Source organism: Carlito syrichta, unplaced genomic scaffold (assembly GCF_000164805.1).
Source record: "Carlito syrichta isolate Samal-C Ts95f unplaced genomic scaffold, Tarsius_syrichta-2.0.1 Scaffold303228, whole genome shotgun sequence".
NCBI lineage: Eukaryota > Metazoa > Chordata > Mammalia > Primates > Tarsiidae > Carlito > Carlito syrichta.
The window spans coordinates 504,867-519,049 of NW_007247324.1; the positions used below are offsets into that span (position 1 = coordinate 504,867).

Consider the following 14,183-nt stretch of genomic DNA (forward strand, 5'->3'; position numbering starts at 1 on the left):
TGCAATGGCACGCTTATGGCCACTGCAGCCTCGACCTGCTGGGTTCAGGTGATCCTTCCACCCCAGCCTTCCAAGTAGCTGGAACTACAGGCATGCACCACTACATCCGGCTAATTTTTTGATTTATTGTAGAAATGAGGTCTTGCCAAGTTGCCCAGGCTGGTCTCAAACCCGTGAGCTCAAGCAATTCTCTCACCTTGGCCTCCCAAACTGCTAGGATTACAGGCTGAGCCACCGAGCCCGGCTAGAAAACCAACTTTTAAGAGGACTAGTTGCTGTACTACTTGTCATTTACTGAACCCCTGTGTGTATGTTTCAGTCTTTTAAAAAATACATTCACATGCGCAACATGAGTCAAACACCATGAAAGTGCAAGCTGTTGTGACTAGTGTACCATTCTTCCTCCCTGAATCCTCACTCCCTAGACAGACCCCCCACAGGTAACCACTTTACCAAGTTTTCTGTGAATCTTAGAATCTTTCTAAAGACTTTCCCTACACAGTCATGCATGGCTTCGCAAACCTACAGGAGAAGCCTGGGTGTCCCCATTTCTAGATGGAAAAGTGGGGGCTCAGGTTGGCTAGGTTCCGGCTGGTGCACGGCAGGGCCATGACCCCAACTGTGGCGGGTCTGGCTTTGGATCCTGGGGTCTTTCCATGGAACCAGGTGCCCTCTCTTTTCAGAATGAAAGGGGCCACTCGGGGCCAAGCAGGGAACATCTGGGGTTTCACTTCTGGGTCCGTCATGCTGTCGCTTTGTTCATTTACACCCAAGCACCCTACAGACAGGACGGGACCTGGCAAGGGCTCTTCCTGGGGGCCCCCTTCAGCTCAGCACCCCTTACAAGAATGGGGGTGGAGGGAGTTGAGTGAGTCATGCTCCATCAGGAGCACTGTGTACGGTGGCCACGAGGGTGTATGTGTGCGGCAGTGTGTGCTGAAAGTGAGTGTGGCCTCAGAACCAGGGTCAGCACCCAGCTTGACTACAGATGGTAGTACCACCCCTGTGAGGTTCCTGGGAGGCAATACCCTTGCCTGGCACCTAGCACAGGAAGTCTTTCAATAAACATTCACCGTTCTTAGGCCGGGTACAATGGCTCAAACTCGTAAGCCCAGCACTTTGGAAGGCTGAGATTTGCGTAGAATTGCTTGAGGCCAGAGTTTGAGACAAGCCTAGGCAACATAGCAAGACCTCATCCTTACAAATAAATAATTAATTAAATAATTAAATTAGCCAGGTGTGGTGGCACGCACCTGTAGTCCCAGCTACTTGGGAGGCTGAGGTGGGAGGACTGCCTGAGCCCAGGAGGTTGAGGTTGTGGTGAGCCGTGATTCTGCCACTGTACTCCAACCTAGGTGAGAGAGTGAGACTCTGACTTAAAATAAATAAATATTAACGATTTCTGCTATGGCTAGCTGGATAATCTTTACACATTGCTCACCCACTCTGTGCAAGTTGCCTCGACCAAAACATAGGAATAATATTGTTCTTATGTTATTATACTATTATTTAATACCTAAGTTGGACGCGGTGACTCAGCCTGTAATCCCAGCCTTTTGGGAGACCGAGGCGGAGGATTGCCTGAGCCCAGGGAGTTCAAGACCAGTCTGGGCAACTTTGTGAGACGTTGCCTCTATAATAAATCACAAAAACTAGCCAGGCTTGGTGGCATGTGCCTGTAGTTCCAGTTACTTGGAAGGCTGAGGCAGAACGATTGTTTAAGCACAGGAGGTCGAGGCTGCGGTGGCCGGGAGCGGCCACTGCACTCCAGACTGGGTGACAGAGTAAGACTCCAACTCAAAAAAAAAAAAATCTACTATTTAAAAAATGTTACCTATTTACTTGACAAACTAGTATTGTTTTAAATAGAATTAGCATAGTGCCAGGTATACAAGGGGTGCTTAACAAATAGGATTTTCCATTTGTTCCCTTCCCTTTACCAGCTTTAAGTCAAGATCTTGGTCTTCCTTTCTCCCTGTTCTGAATCTAATTTCTGTAAGCGAACAATTTTAATTTCCACTCAACATATTAACTGAGCACCTACTGTTTACTTGTCACTCTGCTATGTCCTGGGGGCATGGAGATGAATCGATGCCCTCAAGGGACTAATAACCAAGCACAGGAGACTGACTGAGAACAGGGGAGCCAGTTGTAGTTCAAACTGTTGGCGGGGCTTAGAGGTGCTCCTGTGATAGAGAAATAGACTTAGTGACTTCATATCTTCGGTGCCTCAGTTTCCCCTTCTGAGGTGTGCCCTTTCATGTTTCTTGGCATTTGGAAAGTATGGGCCACCCTGGCTGACAGTCTCAGTGTTGTGGGGACCAGAGTCTGAGTGCTCCCCCCTTCCCACTGCCTCTACTCCCTCACCACCCCACCCCACTGGAAACCTCGAGAGACCCGGGGCATGCATGGGCTGCAGGAACTCATGGCTGCCACCCGGGACCCTCTACCTTCCTCCTTGCCACGCCTCCTCCCTACTGTTGTGCCTCCAAGGCCCTGCCACGCCCGGGCACCCTCCCAAACCCATACTGCCCCACAAAGAAGGCTTTTTAGGGCCGGAATGCCTCAGCCAGGACTCTGCGCTGCAAAATCCAGAATTATATAACAGCTGGAGTACAGAGCGATGATTAGTGTGACTTCAAGATTTTCCATTTACACAAAGATTAGCTCCAGGGTTCCTTTAAATAGCTGGCTTTGCTAATGCACTTGTGTTGCAAAGGAAGCGTAGGCAGGGAAAAGGACTGGCTGGGAGGCAACCGGCCCCAGTGCCAGGTTGCAGGCGCGATGTGTGGCATCACTTGAGCCCTGGGGGCTTCTTACTTCTTAGCTGGCAAGGGAGGACATGCAGACCCAAGGTGGCCTGGCCGCAGTGACGTGAGGGTCGTGCAGCCTGCCCTGCTCAGATTCCCAGGTCCAAGCCCCTCACTGGCCCCTGCCCCTGCCCATGCTGGTCTCCTTCCAGGTCCCCACCTGCCCTCTTCCTGGCCCCGTCCCCTGCCACACACCTGTGCCCCAGACGTCCCGCCGCCTGCAGTTCCTGGATGTTCCGCCTCTCTGAATTCCTATTTCTCTGATTTGCACATGGAGGTCCTGAGGCCTAGAATGCCGTTCCTCGCCCTCTTCCCCTACTTGTCCTTCCAGACATAACCCCATTCCCCCTCCTCCAGGAAGCTTCCCTGACCTCCTTCCCTTAAGGAGGGTTCAACACCCCTTCTCTGTGGTCCAGGGATCCCTGAACCATGGCACTGTCGGACACTTTAAGTCCAGTGACTGTATGGCCACCGGTCACTTATTAAAATTTGTATCTGCCATGAGAGATAACGAGCTCAGGGACAGGGTTGTATTTGACTCTGTAAATGTGTAGTAAATGAAATTAAGTAAATAAACAAATAGTAATGACTTTTCTATTTTTTTAATCAGAGTCTCCTTGTGTCAGCCAGGCTGGGGTGCAGGGGTATAATCATAACTCACTTCAGCCCCCAATTCCTGGACTCAATCACTCCTCCCACCTCAGCCCCCAGAGTAGTTGGGACTACAGGTGGGCGCCACCATACCCAGTCAATTTTAAACTTTTTTGCAGAGATGGGGATCTTGCTATGTTGCCCAGGTTGGTAGCGAACTCCTGGGCTCAGGCGATCCTCCTACTTCAGCCTTCCAAAGTGCTGGGATCACAGGCTTCAGCCACTATGCCTGGCAGTAACTACTTTTCCTATGAGGCCAGTGCGTATCATCTCCAGGCACGTGGCACAGCCCTGGGTCCCAGGAAGCCTGCAGTGTGTCCTTGAGAGCAAACCCCAGTGTTGGCCCACAAATCCCGGCTCTGCTCAGCTGTGACCATCCCCAGATTCCTTTGCCCTTGAGTTTCCTCATCTTTGAAGGAGGGTTGTCCCAGGGCTGCTGTGAGGACACAGTAGGTTAATAGGTGAACTGCATTAGAGCCCTGCCTGGATGTGGCACGTTCATGGCTGGTGGCTGGTGGTGCATTTTGTCACTGAGAGCCCGGCTTCCTCCCCACATCTCCCAGGCTGCCCAGGCTGCTGAGCTGGTATCTCTCCATGTTCACTGACTCCAGTGAACTTTATCACCCCCCCACCAGTCAGCACAGAAATAATCCAATTTTACTTGATTATTAGTCATTATTTCTGCTGCTGTTTTTGTTTGTTCCTTTAAAAAAAAACGATTCTGGATTTAATTGATTAGTAAGATCACTGATTGGAAGGAGATACTCTGTAACCCTCTCCTCCCCGGACCATGCCTCCCTGAGAGAGACCCTGAATGGCCTCTGGGCCCCAGAGGGATGAGGTCAGACCACCGTGTCCCAGGAGTGTGGTGTGGCCACTGTGTCTTAGAGGGACAGTATGGAGGCCTTTGTGTCCCGGAGGGGGCAGTGTTATGACCACTGTTCTCCAGAGGGGTGGTATCAGGCCACTGTGTCCCAGAGGAGTGGTGTTACAACCGCTGTGTCCCAGAGAGGCAGTGTCATGGCCACTGTGTCCCAGAGGGGTGATATCGTGGCCACTGTGTCTCAGAGGAGCAATGTCACAGCTGCTGTGTCACAGAGGGGCAGTGGCACAAACGCTGTGTCCCAGAGGAGCAATGTCACGACCACTGTGTCTCTGAGAGTTTATTTCACAGCTGCTGTGCCCCAGAGGGGTGGTCTCGTGGTCACTGTGTCCCAGAGGAGCGGTGTTGCAGCTGGTGGCCTAGGAGCCAGGCACCTGCTCTCCGCTGGCATAGTGACCTGAAGCGAGTCCCTTACCCTCCCCTGAGCCTCTGGAAAAAGGAGACTGCGCTCTTCTCTGCCTTCCAGAGTACCCGACCCTGTCTTCCAGAACCCTGTGAAAACTCTCACCGGAGCCCTATGTGTGCACCCTCCAGTCATTCTGCATCCGGCTAGTTTCTGGGCCCGGCACTAAGTGGGTAGGTGGGGATCCAGATGGGAGCAGGCAGGAGTCCCAGAGTTTTGGGGGGCGTCTGGGCTCCTTCCAAGGCAGAAACAAAGTCCTGAGCAATTCTTGGGGGGGGGAACTCACGGAGGCCGCCTCTCCCCAGCACAGCACAGAGGATACCCTTCCCACTTCCTCCTTGGCCCTCAGAGCCGCCCTCGAGTGCAGGGATAAGGGATGAAGCACCCGAGCTCAGAGAGGCTGGGCGGCTGGGCTGCAGCCACACAGCCTAGGGCAGGGGAGTCGGCCTGCGGCCTAAGGTGGGAGCCCTGTCCCAACACGCTTCGCACCATGTTACAATTTTACCTAATTTGAGGAAGAAGAAAATCGGCGCATTCCCCAGTGTCACTCTGATGTCCTGTTTGTCATGAGCTCCTGCACATACCCTTGTCACATCAATTCTTAGAGTGATGGCCATTTTCTTTTCTTTTTTTTTTTCTTTTAAAATTTGAGTCAAGGTCTCACTCTATCACCCAGGCTGGAGTACAGTGGCACGATCATGGCTCACCACAGCCTCCAGCTTCTGGGCTCTGGTGATCCTTCCACCTCAGCCTCCCAAGTACCTGGGATGACAGGTGTACGCCACCATGCCCGGCTATTTTTTTTTAATTTTTTATTTTTATTTGTAGAGATGGGGTCTCACTGTGTTGCCCAGGCTTGTCTTGAACTTCTGGACCCTAGTGATCCTCCTACCTCAGCCTCCCAAAGTGCTGAAATTACAGGCCTGAGCCACTGTGCGTGGCCCTTGACAGCCATTTTCTATTTTTCACTTATGGCATTCTCTCCCCTCTCCCTTCTGGGTTTTGTTCATTGAGTCATGCATTTATTACGCACTTACTGTGTGTCTTGGCTCTGAGATAAAACAGTTCAAGTCTCGGTCTTCATGGAACTTTTCCTGGGAGGACAGATTATAAACAAGTAAGAGATCCAATAATAATACAATGGTGGATACTGAGAATGGCCATGAAGAGAGCAAAGTGGGATAACAAGGTCGTGGATTCGATGGGGTCAAGTATCTTTCCTGAGGAGGTCACGATCGTGCAGATACCTGACTGGAGGAAGGAGTCATGTGGGCAGCTGGTATTTCAGCAGGGGCATCAGCCATGCAAAGGCCCCGAGGCAGCGATGGCCTTGGCACATCTGGGGAAGAGCAGGAGGCCAGCTGGCGGAAACATGATCAGGCTGGATGCGGGAGGAGTCTAGAATGGGGCGGGCTGGTCGCGGGGCCTCTGCAGACCCTTGGATGGACTGGCTTTCGTTCCCAGGATGTTTCTCCTGTGTCCACCCATTCTGTTATTCCCTCTGCTCCACAGTTGCACCCAGGGGACATGTGTGCTTTTAACGCCAAAGTTGTTTCCTGCGGCCTCTGTGTGTGCACGTGTGTGTGTTTGAAGCGACTTTGATGGGCACACTTCAAGGATGGGACTTTTTGACCTCTTGCAACCCATCTTGGGCTAAGTTCAGAGGAGTGAGATGCCCTGTTTCGGGGACTGACCCTCCGCGTGGCTTTGGATTGTGATGTGACTTCTGGTGGCCAGAGCAGAGGGTCTGGCAGGCGGAGGGCCTGCGGGGTCGAGGCACAGGAACAGCCTCTGGCCATAAGGGCGGAGCCAATGGGAGAAGATGTGCACAAGGACAGGTCCGCAGTGGTTCAGGCAGACTCCTCCCCTTCCCTTCCAGAGGCAGAGCTGGGTGGGGCTTTCACAGATTTTTTTCCCAACTTTTGTTTGTTTTTTAAGAGACAGGATCTCTCTCTGTCATCCAGGCTAGGGAGCAGTGGCGCAATCATAGCTCACTGCAATCTCAAACTCCTGGGCTCAAACCATCCTCCTGCCACAGCCTCCCCAGTAACTGGAACTCCAGGCACTCACCACCACACCCAGATCATTTTTCAATTTTTATTTTTTGTAGAGATGAGGTCTCATTGTGTTGCCCAGGCTGGTCTCAAACTCCTGGCCTCAAGAGATCCTTCTACCTTAACCTCCCAAAATGTTGGGATTAGAAGCATAAGCCACCAAGCCTGGTCTATTTTTCCAATTAAAAAAAATATATTCTATTGAAATAGCTTTTGATTTACAGAAAAAATTGTCAAGACAGTGCAGAGAGTTTCTGTGCACCCCTCGTCAGGCTTCTCAGTGGTAGAGCTGTCACAGCTAAGAAACTGACCTTGGCACTGCTGAGGAAGGAACTCCTCACTTTCTTCAGGGTTTGTTTTTCCATTGATAGCCTTTGTCTCTTCCAAGATTCTACCCTGCACTAAATTGCCATGTCTCTGTAGTAGCCCTCTTTGGTCTGTGTCAGTGTTTCAGGTTTCCTCAAGGTTTCATGATCTTGGCAGTGTTGAGAGGTGCCGGCCCAGTATTCTGCTTTCATGATTTGTGTTTGTTTGTTTGAATTGGAGTCTCATTCTGTTGACCAGGCTAGAGTTCAGTGGCACGCTAATGACCACCGCAGCCTCGACCTGCTAGGCTCCGGCACTCCGTCCACCTCAGTCTTCCAAGCAGCTGGAACGACAGACATGTGCCACCACACCCGGCTAACTTTCTGATTTACAGTAGAGATGTCTCACCAAGTTTGTCCAGGCTGGTCTCGAACCCGCGGGCTCAGGCAATCCTCTACCTTACCCACCCAGAATTCTAGGATTGTAGGCGTGAGCCACCGTGCCTGGCTGATTTCACATTTTTCACCTTTCTATTTCCTCTTTGCATCGCAATGCTGGGAGGCTGAGAAAGGTCGAGGTCCAGCTCAGAACTCAGAAATTGAAGGTAGGGGAGAGGGACTGAGCTCAGGACTGGCTCTGCCCCCCACCCACAACATGGCATTGACCACAGAAGCCTTCTAGGCCACAGTTCTTCCACCTTATTTTTGAATCAGGTCTTACTCTTTCGCCCAGGCTGGAGTACAGTGGCATGATCATGGCCACCGCAGCCTTATTCTTCAGGGTTCAGGTGATCTTTCCGCCTCAGCCTCCTGAGTAGCTGGGACACCAGGCACACACCACCACACCCGGCTAATTTTTTGATTTTTTGTAGATATGAGGTCTCACTATGTTGCCCAGGCTGGTCTCGAACTCTTGGGCTCAAGCAAACCTCCCAAGGTGCTGGGGCCTCCCAAGGTGCTGGGGTTACAGGCATGAGCCACGGCACCCAGCCTCTTTCACACTTGCCATGGGAGCTGGACTACTCACCAGGGGCCAGTGAGTGTTCACTGGGGTGAGGCTTGGACGTGCTCCTAAATGCCCGTTTCCTCTCATTGCTTTGAAGGCAGGGCACCGCATGGGCCTGGCCATGTTCCCTCGCAGGAGCCAGGGCTGTGAGACGTCAGGGAGAGGGTGGCCGGAGGGTGTGACAGCCTCACACGAGGCTGACGCTGTACAAAACTCCTGCAGACTCATTCCATCCTCACAATAACTCTATGCAGTAGTAACATGGGTTATTGGAGGCTCAGGGAAGGTCAGACCCCTGGAGGTCACGGCGGCCAGAAGGGCAGAGCCAGGATTTGAACATGGCCTTAGACCTGGTGCTCTTCCTGCCCAGGTTGGCCTGAGCCGGCCCTGGAGGGGTGGAGAGTTCAGGGGGTTGTAGGTGGAAAGCCATGCTCCGAGTAGCTGGGATGGAGGGGGCTGTCTGGGCAGGAGGTCTGGGGTTCCACTGGGCAGCCAGTCAGGGCGGGAGGCTGGAGAGACATGGATCCCATCTATACCTGTGTCCATTCCTGGGTGCCGGTCACAGCAAGTGCTTCGTTCTGTAATGTGGGTTTTTCTTTAGGTAGTCTCGGGTTAACCCTTGAGTCACCTGTGACAGCAGCATGAGTGGACGAAAAAAAGACTCGGGCCTAGTGCTGGCTCCCCGGGTAGTCCTCAGGACCGGGGGCCAGCCTCCTTCCAGAGGCCGACTGCCCTGCCTCCTGCTCTGTGCATCTTCACGCCCTGCTGGCAGGTGACTAGGGCTGTCTCTGTTGCCCAGGCTGGAGTGCCGTGGCGTTATCATGGTTCACTGCAGCCTGGGCCTCCTGAGTTCAGGCAATCCTTCTGCCTCAGACTCCCAAGTAGCTGGGACTACAGGCACACACCACCACGCCTGGCTAATTTTTTAATTTTTGGGTAGAGACGAAGTCTTGTTGTGCTGCCCAGAGAATGGCTGGGACCAGAAAGGACACACAGCCCCAGGGCTGGCACAGAAGCCACATCGCTGAGTCCACTTGCACTGTAAACTGCAAAATTGCAATTGCGTCCTTGACGGGGAGCTACGAGGCCACAGCTCTCAGTGCATGAGCGAATAGGTCTTGTCCCAGAGGGTGTATATGTGTGTGTGTGTGTGTGTGTGTGAGTGTAAGTGTGTATGTGTATGTGGGGGAGGGTAACACGTGAGGTCAGTGCATTATGAGGACAACAGATAAAGTGATTTTGGCACTTGGGCCAAACAGCCAAACCGTACCGCCCATTCAACTGAGGCACGCAGTGGCTGGAAGGGTTGGCCATCCTTTCCCAGAGAGGCCTGGGACCTGTGACCACCACACCCTTGGGATTAGAGTTTCATTTCATCCACTCCAAGGCTGCTACATTTAGGGCCCACAGGCCACCTACTCCTGCACAGCTGTGCACACAGAGGTCATGGCCTTGGCAATTCCTCTGGCTTTGAGCCATGTCTCTTCTGCCTTGTCTCCGACCCTCCCCCACCTGTCCCCGTGCCCAAGTTTTTGGGTCCCTGCACTGCCAGTGTCTCACCGAGCAGCCTGAGCACTCACCCATCACCCCTGGGTCTTCCCGGCCTGGTGGCTGGCTCTGGAACGGGTCCCGTACTCCGAAAGTCCAGAGCAGAGGCTGCTTGGCCCTCCATCCTCAGGCCAGCAGCCTCGGACCCAGCGGGAGGGAACAGAGGCCGCTTCTCTTCTGCCCACTTTAAAGGCCCATCTGGCCAGGATGGGGCAGAAGCAGCCCTGTGTGGAGCCACCACTCTTGTGCAGAGACGGTTCCCCATAGAATAGCTGAACCGCAGATACTGGTGCCAGGGTGGGTGAGAGCTCATGTCTTTGCCACTCCATGTGCTATAGGAGCTGTATGGCCCATGTGACTTGGCGTCTGGTGCCTCCATTGATTTTCTCACCTTTAAAATAGGATGAAAAATCCAGAGTTATTTGAGGAGTATAGAGCACTTTGCATATATTGAGTACTTGCACAGAAAGGAAATTTTTCTTTCTTTCTTTTATTTTTTATTTTTTGAGTTGGGTTCTTACTCTGTCACCCAGGCAGGAATACAGTGGCATAATCACAACTCACTTGAGCCTCGAACTTCTGGGCTCAGGCAACCCTTCCACCTCAACTTCCTAAGTAGCTGGGGCTACAGGGGTGCACCACCACACCTGGCTATTTTTTAAATTTTTTGTAGAGATGAGATCTCATTGTGTTGCCCAGGCCATTCTTGAAATCCTAGGCTTGGACTGGCTGCAGTGGCTCAAGCTGTAATTCCAGCACTTTGGGAGCCCAAAGCAAGAGGATTGGCTGAACCTAGGGGTTTGAGACCAACCTGAGCAACTTGTTGAGACCTCGTCTCTATGAAGCAGAAAATTAGCTGGGCATGGTAGTGCGTGCCTGTAGTTCCAGCTACTTGGAAGGCTGAGGCAAAAGGATCACCTGAGCCCAGCAGGTCGAGGCTGCAGTGGCCATGAGCATGCCACTGCACTCCACTCTGGGTGTCAGAGTGAGACTCCAACTCAAAATTTAAAAAAAGAAGAAAGAAATCCTAGGCTCAAGCAATCCTCTGCCTTGGCATCCCAGAGTACTGGGATTACGGGCGTGAGCCACCATGCCTGGCCCCTGCCCAGAAGGGAAATGTAGTAACACTCTTCTGGGAAACAACACAGCAGCATTCTCACCTCTATCTTGTTCCCAGAAGAGCCATATGGTTGCTTTCTCCCTGTGTCTTTATAGGCACTGGTGAAGTCAGGTATTCTATGGACACAGCAGCGAGGATGTGGTGAGGTGTGATGACATGCCCGGGGCTACTCGTCACAGCAGCAGGGACACTGAGGCCTGAGGCCTGAGTCCTGGGTCCCAGGAGGGCACTGGCAGGCTAGGTGTGCCCTGGTCAGCCTCACTTGCCACCACATGGGCCTTCCTGGCAGCCATGACAGCCGCCCCCCAGGTCTCCTCTCACCCTCCCCCGCCCTCCTGGGAGCAGCTATCACCCCCTGTCCATGCCCTGACTTCCGGGACCATAGTGTGCACAGGCAGGGGCTCCACCTCCCCAGCCTGGGGCACGGCTGTGCCATTGCCAGCAGCATGTTGGCGCAATGAAGCTTGCATCAGTGAGCAGTCATGGAGATGCAAAATCACATTTTGATCGAGCTAGCATGCTGTTTATTTATCAGATCAATAGTCGAAACGCCCCATCTGGAGCCGGTGTGCTGAGTGTCAGTCTGACCAGGGCAGTCCTGCTGACTCAAGCCTCCTCCCCAGAGGACGGGATGCGGGAGGCCAAGGAGCCCACGAGCGTCTCCAGCCTCTGCCCTCCCCAGCCTCTGCCCTCCCCCTTCCCGAATGTGGGTTCATACTCTCCCGCCTCCTTTCCTCTTCATTCTCAGTTTACAGAGGAGAGGAGACCGCTGAGCTCTGGTCGTCAGAGCCGTCCTTACTATGGTGGATAGGAACCATCTCCTAAGGGAGCAGAGTATCCTAACAACTCACTAACAGCGGTCATCACAGGCAGGAGCTGTGGTCAGTGCTTCACGATTATTGTGTCATTTACTCCTCAGAAAAAAATCCTGTGAGGGAAGGATTTCTTGATGACCCACTTTGCAGATGTGGAAACTGAGGCCTGAGAGGTTGCAGAGCCAATCACTGATGAAACCAGGATTCAAACCCAGGTGATCTGGGCCCAAGCCCATGTGGCCAGACCCTGGTGGTTCCCTCTCTCCCAGGTGGGGAGCGGTAAGTGTTTTCACTTACACAGGAAAGCGCTGGCTCAGACATCAGGCAAACTTTCTCCAGCCCCACTTCCCACAGGTTTTCACAAATTACATTGATTTTGTGTTAAAATGTAGTTTTTAGGCCAGGTATGGTGGCTTACGCCTGTAATCCCAGTTTTTTGGGAGACTGAGGCAGGAGGACTGCTTGAGCCTAGGAGTTCGAGATCAACCTGGACAACTAGCGAGACCTTGTCTTTACAAAAAAAAAATTTTTTTTAATTAGTAAGACATGGTAGCACTTGTAGTCCCAGCTTCTTGGGAGACTGAGGTGGGAGGATTGCTTGAGCCCAGGAGTTCGAGGCTGCAGGGAGCTATGATCACACCACTGTACTCCAGCCTGGGCGACAGAGTGAGACCTTGTCTCTTAAAAAAAAAAAAAAATGTTAGTTTCTAGCATTTTGAAGCCAGGCATCTCAGTGAGTGGCTCTCACCCTCACTTCTCGGAGGGCCTACCTCACACATGACATGGTTTTGGGGGCTTTAAGGAAAGAAAAACCAGGACCGGGCGTGGTGACTCAAGTCTGTAATCCCAGCACTTTGGGAGGCCAAGGCAAGAGGATTGCCTGAGCCCAGAGATTCAAGACCAACCTGGGCAACTTGGCGAGACCTCATCTCTACAATAAAACAAAAAGTTAGCCAGACGTGGTAGCGTACGCCTGTAGTTCCAGCTACTTGGAAGGCTGAGGCAGAAGGATTGCCTGAATCCAGTAGGTCGAGGCCGTGGTGGTCGTGAGCATGCCACTGCACTCCAGCCTGGAGGACAGAGACTCTGACTCAAAAAAAAAAAAAGACAGAAAAGAAAAGAAAAGAAAAGAAAAAAACCGAAAGTGAGGAAAACACATACATCTTTTGTAAAGCCTTTAGACCAGGATGACCAGAATTTGTCAGCACTGATCTCAGGGTGGGCAGTTCAGGTCCTTGGGGGTGGTCTGGTGGGCCCGGGCCTTTGTGGGCTCTGCTCCTGGGGCGCTAGAGGGCGCCCTTTCTCAGACCCTGGTCCTGTCCCCTGACTCAGGCCTGTGACTGTCACATCCCGAGGGGTGCAGGCCTCAGGGACTCTCACGCTGGCTTGACCGGGGTTCTCATATCCTGCCCAACTCTCATTGACCTCTTAAATGACCTCTGTGTTCATTTGTTCATTTAACAAACATTTATGGTGCCCCTGCTGTATGCCTGCTGGACTCTAGACACTGGGCCAGAGCAGAAAGGAAAACAGCAAAGATCCGAGGTGGGACCTGGTCCATGTAGTCAAGAAACTGCCAGGAGGCTGTGTGGCTGGGATGGGGTGACCTGGGGAAGGGGTGAGGAACAGCATGACAGAGGTGCTGAGCCTGATACTGGGGGCCGTCTTGGCTGCGATAGAGACTCCTGCCTTCTTGGGTGTATTGGGAAGCCCGGGGCTGTGCTGGGGAGAGGCGTGTTGTGACTGTTCTTTGCATTGTAACTCATGACAGCACTTTCTGGCTGTGTGACTCTGGGCCTCAGTTTTTCATCTGCACAATGGGGGAAAGTGGTTGCAAGAAATCGATGATTTAGTTAAAATTTTAATGTATGTATGTACTTATTTATATTTTTTGTGGAGATGAGATCTTGATATATTGTCCAGGTGGGTGTCCCTCCTGGCCTCGAGCAATCCTCCCACCTCAGCCTCCCAAAGTGCTGGGATCACAGGCATGAGCCACCACACCTGGCCAGGAATCAATAATTTAATACATATTGTTCCACACCTGGTGCAGAGTAAGCCCTGCTGTTCAGAGATCAGAATGCGGCTCCCAGTGGGCTAACTTGGCAGGTCCCCATCTGCCCACTGAGTGAAGAGGTCTCTTTGTCACCTGCCTGTTAGCACAATGACCAAAATGTAAGTAGGATGAGAAATGGATGCCAGAGCCTCGGCTTCCTGGGTTGCCTCTGCTCTGCACAGGCCACGCAGAAAGGGCCAGTGCCACGCCCAGAGAGGGAAGAAGTCTCATCCCCCTTGCTGGGTCTGCACACCGTCCTTCAGGTGGCAGGGAAACCCAGGAACAGCACACACAGAAGACACTCAGACGCGTGATCACACTGGGGCAGAGTGGAGGCTAGTGGTCTGTCAAGCCCCTGACATGTGGGTCACATAAGCAGGGGCATAGTCCAGGATGAGGGAGGTGTCAGCCTGTGTGCTCCACACTGGGTGGTAACCCCTGGAGAGCTAGGCTCAGTGATGCCCGTCTTCAAGAAATGCAGACGGCCGGGCTCAGTGGCTCAGCCTGTAATCCTGTGCCTTTGGGAGGCTGA

The 14,183-nt window shown here is 52.6% G+C and overlaps 1 protein-coding gene across 1 annotated transcript in view; it reads left to right on the plus strand.

The window, feature by feature from the left end:
• Positions 1-14,183, plus strand: part of ESRRB (estrogen related receptor beta) — a 94,973-nt gene that overhangs the window by 2,823 nt on the left and 77,967 nt on the right. Inside the window, exon 2 of the mRNA XM_008058147.1 lies at positions 3,196-3,199. The gene's annotated coding sequence lies outside the window, so the exon portion shown is untranslated. The remainder of the gene's footprint in view (positions 1-3,195; positions 3,200-14,183) is intronic.